Source organism: Hevea brasiliensis, chromosome 15 (assembly GCF_030052815.1).
Source record: "Hevea brasiliensis isolate MT/VB/25A 57/8 chromosome 15, ASM3005281v1, whole genome shotgun sequence".
Lineage (NCBI taxonomy): Eukaryota > Viridiplantae > Streptophyta > Magnoliopsida > Malpighiales > Euphorbiaceae > Hevea > Hevea brasiliensis.
This window is the reverse complement of record NC_079507.1, coordinates 2427945-2436601: the sequence shown is the minus strand read 5'-3', so window position 1 is coordinate 2436601 and position 8657 is coordinate 2427945.

Genomic DNA, 8657 nt, shown 5'->3' with positions numbered 1-8657 from the left:
TTAACTATGAAAATTCAATTAGTTCTTAGGTTTACCTGGATTACTCGTTCTGACTGTCCATCCTTCTGGGGATGAAAAGCCGTGCTAAAATGGAGTTGTGTGCCCAAGGATTCTTGCAACTTTTTCCAGAATCTCGATGTAAACCTTGGGTCTCGATCAGATATGATAGAAAGTGGGATTCCATGCAGTCTAACTATACAATTCTGCTAACTTCTCCAGTGAGTAGTCAGTCCTGACTGGCAGAAAATGTGCTGACTTCATCAATCAATCAACTATCACCCATACTGCATCATGCTTCTTTTGGGTGAGAGGTAGACCACTAACAAAATCCATAGTGACCTGGTCCCATTTCCATTCAGGTATGCTTATAGGCTGTAGCAATCCTGATGGAACTTGATGTTCTGCTTTAACTTGCTGACATGTCAAACACTTAGTCACATAGTCAGCTATATCCCTCTTCATACCAGGCCACCAATAATGAGGCTTCAAATCATTATACATTTTCATGCTTCTCGGGTGCATAGCATAAACACTAGTGTGTGCTTCTTTCAGAATACTAGTCTTCAGTTCCCCATCATTTGGTACACACACTCTCACTCTGTAGTACAGACACCCATCTGCTTTCACCTCATATTCAGTTTCCTTTCCCTCTGAAATTTTACCCACAATGGCCATTAATTTTTCATCTGCCCTCTGCCCATCTTGTATCTGCTGTAGCAGGTTTGGCCTCACTTGCAACTCAGCCAAAATAGCTCCATCTTGAACTAAGGACAGACAGGCATTTAGTGATCTTAAAGCTGTGATGGATTTTCTGCTCAAAGCATCAGCAACTACATTTGCCTTCCCAGGATGATAATCTATCACACAATCATAGTCCTTTAGGAACTCAATCCATCGCCTCTGTCTAAAATTGAGCTCCTTCTGGGTTGGTAAATATTTTAAACTCTTGTGGTCTGTATAGATGTAGCATTTTTCACCATATAAATAATGCCTCCATATCTTCAGTGCGAAGATAATTGCTGCTAATTCCAGGTCATGAGTAGGGTAGTTCTGTTCATGTGGCCTTAATTGCCTAGAAGCATAGGCGACCACTTTCCCCTCTTGCATCAATACACACCCTAGCCCATTATGCGAGGCATCACTGTAGACCACAAAGTCTTTTCCCGACACTGGCTGTGTTAACACTGGTGCTTCTGTAACATAGCCTTTAGCCTCTCAAAACTGGCTTGGCACTTTTCGTTCCAGCCAAATTTCACATTCTTGTGCAACAACTTGGCCATTGGAGCAGCTATAAGAGAGAACCCCTTCACAAATCTTCTGTAATACCCAGCTAGCCCCAAGAAACTTCTGACCTCAGTTGTATTTCTAGGAGGCTTCCATTCCATCACTACTTCTATCTTTTCGGGATCCACTCTAATCCCTTCTACTGATACTATGTGTCCAAGGAAAGAGATTTCACTCATCTAGAAGTCACACTTGGACAGCTTAGCATACAGCTTCTTTTCTTGCAGGGTTTGCAGAACAATCCTCAAATGCTCATCATGTTCTTCCCTGGTCTTAGAATACACCAGAATATCATCAATAAAGACCACTACAAACTGATCTAAGTATGGATGGAAGATACGGTTCATAAGGTCCATAAATGCTGCTGGTGCATTTGTTAACCCAAACAGCATCACTAGAAATTCATAATGCCCATACCGAGTTCTGAATGCAGTTTTTGACACATCTGCATACTTTACCCTCAACTGATGATACCCTGATCTGAGATCAATTTTTGAAAATACACTGGCTCCCTTCAACTGATCAAACAGATCATCAATTTTGGGCAACGGATATTTATTCTTCACAGTTACTTTGTTCAACTGCCGATAATCAATACACAATCTCAAGGTTCCATCCTTTTTCTTCACAAACAGCACCGGAGCTCCCCATGGTGACACGCTAGGGCGTATGAACCCCTTATCGAGTAACTCCTGCAACTGAATTTTCAACTCCCTCAATTCAGTGGGTGCCATCCTATAAGGAGCAATAGAAATTGGTGCTGTACCCGGTATTACCTCAATAGCAAACTCGACTTCCCTTTCTGGTGGTAAACCAGGCAACTCTTTAGGAAATACATCTGGGAAGTCTCTTACTGTGGGTATATCACACAGGTTTGGCTTAGCCTACCTAGTATCAACCACGTGTGCTAGGTAAGCTTCACAGCCTTTTCTCATCAATCTTCTTGCAACTGTGGCTGAGATAACATTGGACAGGAAATCTGTCCTTTCACCCACAACAGTAATCTCATTACCCTCAGAAGTTTTCAGAGAAATCCTCTTCAATTTGCAATCAACTATTGCCTGATGACATGACAACCAGTCCATTCCCAAAATCACGTCAAACTCGTGGAAGGGCAATGCAATTAGGTCTGCCGAGAATTCATACCCCTGAATCCTCAACGGGCAACCTTTATACACCTTATTCACTACCACACTGTGGCCTAGTGGATTTGTAACCAGAATGTCTTAATCACTCTCCTCTACTAGAACTCCCCTCTCTATGGGTAGTTTGATGCAAATGTAGGAATGAGTGGATCCTGGATCCACCAATGCATGCACAAAAGTGTTGTAGAGGGAAAACGTATCCCTGATGACATCCGGGGCATCTTGTTCCTCCTGAGCTCTGATGGCATAGGCCCTGGCAGGTACTCTAGTCTTTGGCCTCTCAGCTGACTCGGATGTAGGACTCAGTGATGGACCAGCTGCCTCAGATTTACCAGGCTTCCTACCCCTTTGTGGTGCAGGAGCAGGTCTGTCAGCTTGTGTTGGAGCGACTGTAGTAGTCCTCTTCGGACAATTCTTGATCTGATGTTCTGTAGATCCACACCGTAAGCATGCACCGGTCATTCTCCAACAGTCCCCCTTATGCCACTGCAGCGATCTTGTGCGAGAAGATGCCGGGGCTGGTCCCCTGAACACCGTCCTTGGAGAGCTACCTACTGATGGTGTGGACTGGCCTCTTTTAGGTGTGAATCGTGGTCCGGGCCCTGCATCGACCCGACCTGTGGTTGTCCTGAACTCTAAGCAGGAGGACCTTTACTCTTCTTACTGGGAGTAGAAAATGTACTGGACTGACCTGGACCCCTCTTCTGCTGTCTTTCCCTTCTAGTTTGCTCATTTATTCAAACTCTTTCTACTTTTGATGCAACATCTACTAATTTAGCAAAATCTGTGATCTCCAATGCTGTTATCATGACTTTGATATTGTCATTGAGCCCTTCTTTAAATCTTCTGCACCTCTCTGCCTCTGTAGGGACTATCTCCCTCCCATACCGGCTCAGTCTGACAAACTCACGCTCATACTCTACCACTGATAATTGTCTTTGTCTCAGACTGATAAATTCTCTTCTTCGCTCTTCTAAATACACTTTGCTAACATATTTCTTCCTGAACTCTGTGAGGAAGAATTCCCAGGTGATCCGTTCTGGTTGCACCTCACTGGTTACTGTGTCCCACCACTAATATGCATCATCCTCGGTAGGACACAAAGACCTCCGTGCTCGCCGGGGTGCAATTTAGCTTTTCAAAGACTGATTGTTTTATCCAACTAGTTTTCTGCTGTCATGGGATCATCCTCCCTCTTCCCAAAGAAATCCACAGCCCTATGTTTTTGCAGTTTCTCCAAATGGGACTTCTGTGGTGCTGGTGGAGGTTGTGGTAGTGGAATTGCCTCCATCATTTGCCTGTAGAATTCGGTCATTTGCTAAAATAGCGCAAACTGAGGTTGGGCAAATACCTCAGCTGCTGGTGGAGCAGATTCTCCCCTGATCCCAGATTCAGCCCTTGGTGGAGCACGACTCTCCACCTCTTCATCAACTGCTCTTTGAGAAGCAGGATCCATATCCTATTTAAAATAAGAAAACAAACAGATCTGCATCAGTGTCACCTCAACATTAACAAATGCAATGTAATGGTATGCACTCTATCTAGGCCCAGAAATGCCTAAACCAGGCTATGATACCACTAAATGTGATACCCCTTACCAGTCTACAGTGTAGCCGAGCAAGATATGCCACTCAGTGTGCCGAAGCACCCATTTCGTATTTCCATTACAATTTATCCCTTTTTAATTCATTTATTTACAATTTTTGATAAATCTGAATTTTTTCGCAATTTTTATAGAAAATCCGGTAGAGTGCCGACTATAAATTAGAAAAACAGTTCTTCTGAGCCTGTTTAAAAGACACTTCCAATATAATTTCCAAATCCCAAACTCCATTATACACACATTTCAACTCAATCTCAAAATCTCAATACTATTTTTAGAATTTTTCTGTTCACATCATCACTTAAAGCATATTCATGAATATTTCTCAACATTTCATTTTTCAATATAATATATAGAAAATTTCAATAACTTGAAATTTCATATCTTTACATTATCACATAAGTTCAAAAGTTTGTAATTACAATCAAAACTAATACAAAATGCAAAATAAAAAATGCCACCCAAAGTCCTAATGTCCTATCAAGTGCACTGCAGATGTGAGGTGACTCTGGACTCAATATGCAGCTCTGAAAGTTCACTCGGTCTGATGTCTGCTGGGCTCTCCAGCTATGTCTCCAGTACTTGTGCATGGCAAAAGTGACGCGCTAAGCAATACAATGCCTCATAGGGTGCCATCCCTATGCTGGAGTGATAACTGTTATTGTAGGCAAACTCAACCAAAGGTAGCTGATCATCCCATTGACCTCCAAAATCTAAAACACTCATGCGAAGCATGTCTTCCTATGTTTGGATTGTCCTTTCAGACTGTCCGTCTGTCTGAGGGTGGAAAGCGGTACTAAAGTTCAATTGCGTGCCAAGTGCCTCCTACAACTTTCTCCAAAATCGAGAAGTGAACTAGGGCCCTCTGTCAGATATTATGAAAGCAGGAACTCCATGCAATCTGATGATTTCTCGAATATAGAGCTGGGTATACTGTGCCACAGAATATATAGTCTTCACAGGCAAGAAATGAGCTAATTTAGTCAGACGGTCCACAATTACCCATATCGAATCATATCCCCGCGTGGTACGTCGCAACCCAGTCACAAAATCCATAGTAATCATTTCCCACTTCCATTCTGGGATAGGGAGCTCTTGCAGCTTCCCTGACGGCCTCTGATGTTCAAATTTCACCTTCTGACAAGTCAAGCACTTGGACACAAAGTCTACTATGTCTCTCTTCATGCCATTCCACCAATAACTATCTTTCATATCATGGTACATCTTGGTGGAGCCTGGGTGGATATTGTACAGTGTATAGTGTGCCTCTCACATGATTTCATTTCTGAGATTGTCCACATCGGGCACACATATCCTGGAGCCTTGCATAAGGGCGCGATCATTGGCAAATCCAAACTCACCACCTTCACCCTGCTGTACTTTTTCTATGATCTTCATCAATTGTTGGTCTTTGTGCTGGGAAACTCTAACTCTGTCTCGCAGGTCTGGTCTCACTAAAAAATGAGCCAATAATACCCCTTCATCTGAAAGATCTAAGATCAGACCTTGATCCATCAACTCATGTACTTCCTGAATCAATGGTCTCTTCTCCGCTGATATATGCGCCAAGCTGCCAGAAGATTTTCTGCTCAAAGCATCTGCTACTACATTGGCCTTCCCAGGGTGGTACTGGATGGTACAATCATAGTCCTTCAGAAGCTCCATCCATCTCCTCTGTCTCAAGTTTAGATCCCTCTGTTGGAAAATGTACTTCAAACTCTTGTGGTCGGTGTATATCTCGCACACTTCACCATATAGGTAGTGTCTCCAGTTCTTTAATGCAAAGACTACAGCCGCCATTTCCAAATCATGGGTGGGGTAGTTCTGCTTATGCCTCTTCAGCTGCCTTGAAGCATAGGCCACTACTTTTCCATTATGCATTAAAACACACCCTAAGCCAACTCTTGAGGCATCACAGTACACAGTATATCCTTCACCACTCATCGGTAGTATCAACACAGGGGCGGTGGTTAGACACTCCTTAAGCTTCTAGAAACTCTCCTCAGGGAAGACATCCATGAATTCTCTGACAACAGGAACATTTTCAATGTTGACACCTTCTACTGATGTATCTCTCACCAATGCCAAATACCCTTAACATCCACACCTTAACATTTTTCTAGCACTAATTACTGACACCAAATTATACGGAGCCACGCTCCTATTACCATCAAAGCTAAACTCTTCCACACCAGGTATGTGGAAATACACCTTTTTATTCCTAAAGTCTAAAATGGCATAATGAGTTGCCAACCAATCCATTCCCAGAATTACATCAAAATCCATTACTGGTAGAGGAACTAAGTCTGCTGGGAGGATCTTTCCATCCACTACTACTGGGCTACTCGGAAAAACCATATCTACATCTATGTTGTCACTAAGCAGGGTAGCTACAGACAAAGGACATTCTAAAGTTGTAGGGTTTCTACCCAATCTCATGGCAAACACTGGGGAGACAAATGAGTGCGTAGCACCCGGATCTATTAAAATACGAGCCTCATAGGAACAGACTAGAAGAATACCTGCCACAACTGCATTGGCAGCCTAAGCATCCTGGTGGGTGAAAACCATAACTTGACCCCTACCCTAGGTTGCAGAACCCTGATACTGATTTTTACCTCTTGATCTGCCTCCAAATCCACGTCCTCCTTGTCCTCGGCCCTGTTGGCCACTGAACTGACTGCCTGCCACACTAGAAGCACCAGGATACAGCCGACGAGGAACATTTACAACAGAACCCTATGACTCCATCTGTGGGCATTCCCTAGCAAAGTGACCTGGTTGGCCATACCAGAAGCATACTCCTGAACCCATCAGACAAGGTCCTGAATGTCCTCTTCCACACTGTGTGCAAGGTGCCAAGGAGGATCTTGAACTGCACCAATCGCTATATCCCGAATCGTGACTACTATCCGGATCCGCACTCGTGCGAATCCTCGAGATTTGTGTCTAAAACCACTCCTCTTATTCCTACTTTTTCCTCTGTAATTACTTTGGCCTCCGCTGTCCGGAGCATCCTCTGCTTTATTTTTCTTTGCTCTTCCACTGTCATCTCCGGTGTAGCTAATCTCAATCTGTCGGGCTTGATCAACTACCACATCAAAAGACTGATCAGACATCATGGCCAAATTTGCATACCTCATGTCCAGCCCCTTCAGGAACCTTTTCACCTTCATACTTTCCGTAGCCACTGCTGTAGGGGCATATCTGCTCGCCTGTAAATTGCAGAGCATATTCATCTATAGACCTGCCATTCTGCCTTAAGGCCTCAAAGGCCCACTGCTTTTGGTCTCTGAAACTTTCTGGCATAAACCTATTGATAAACAGCTTCACAAACTAGGCCCATGATAAACCTTCCATTTGAGGTTATATGTAGTCATTCATCTATTGTCTAAGCATAGGCCCCATAACATGCTATACAAACTCTATAAGTCTCCTGTCAGTCAACTGCAACTCCATCCCTGCCTGTCTGCAGGAATCCAAAAATCGATATCATCTGACACATCATAAGCACCAGGCACCAACTTTTTGAAATTTATTATTTGTTTGTAAGGTTCCCCTCTTAGTGCGGTGGACTGCTGCTGTTGGGGAGGGTGGACTATATACTGTGCCATCATATCGATGGTTCTCTGTAAACTTATAATGGCCCGGCCCACCAGTGATATTGTCCGCTCTGGGCCGAAGCCCTCACGGTTTTAAAACGCGTCGTTAGAGGTTACGAACCACCAACTTATAAACCCAGCATCTCTCTCGTGTTTTACCGATGTGGGATTTGCCTAGGGTGTTACAATCCACCCCCCTTATGGGACTCAGTGTCCTCGCTGAGGTTTGCTCCACCATCGCTCAAGGTTGCACGCGGAGCGGCTCTGATACCACAAATGTAATGGCCCGACCCACTAGTGATATTGTCCGTTCTGGGCCGAAGCCCTCACAGTTTTAAAACGCGTCGCTAGAGGTTACGAACCACCAACTTATAAACCCAGCATCTCTCCCGTGTTTTGCTGATGTGGGATTTGCCTAGGGTGTTACAATTACAAAACCAACTAGAGTAGCTGCCATTGGGTCTATGTGACCCTGTGCCATAAAAGACTGATCTTGAACTGGTGGCAGCTGCTCCTCTACTTGAGCAGCTCTAGGCCTCCTCGAGGCAGGCGCCTCATCCTGTGCCGACACCTCGTCAAGCACATCTGGTTCTGGTGCAGTGGCAGCTCACCTGCTTCTACGCATTTTCCTGAAATTCAGCAGCATTAGCCCACAAAATTTCAAAACTGCATATTACACAACTCTATAGACTCATATTTACACACAATATATGAAGCAGAAACTAGAAGCAAAGATGACAATGCAAGACGAATGTGAACCCTATTTTCCGCATGTGACTCCTATTAGACTCTTCCCAACACTTTAGATAAATATTCACTATGAATCTGGAGCCTAAGCTCTAATACCATATTTTTCACGACCCAACCTATGGGCTGGACCGACACTAGGACCTGGGCCAGCCTAAAGTCCTCGAGGCCCGTAGTAAGCCTAACTATTCCTCGACCTAACTCTAAGGCCCATTTGGGCCCAATTTCAAGAATTCAACCGGATAGAGTCCGACCATAAAATGGACCTTTCAATGG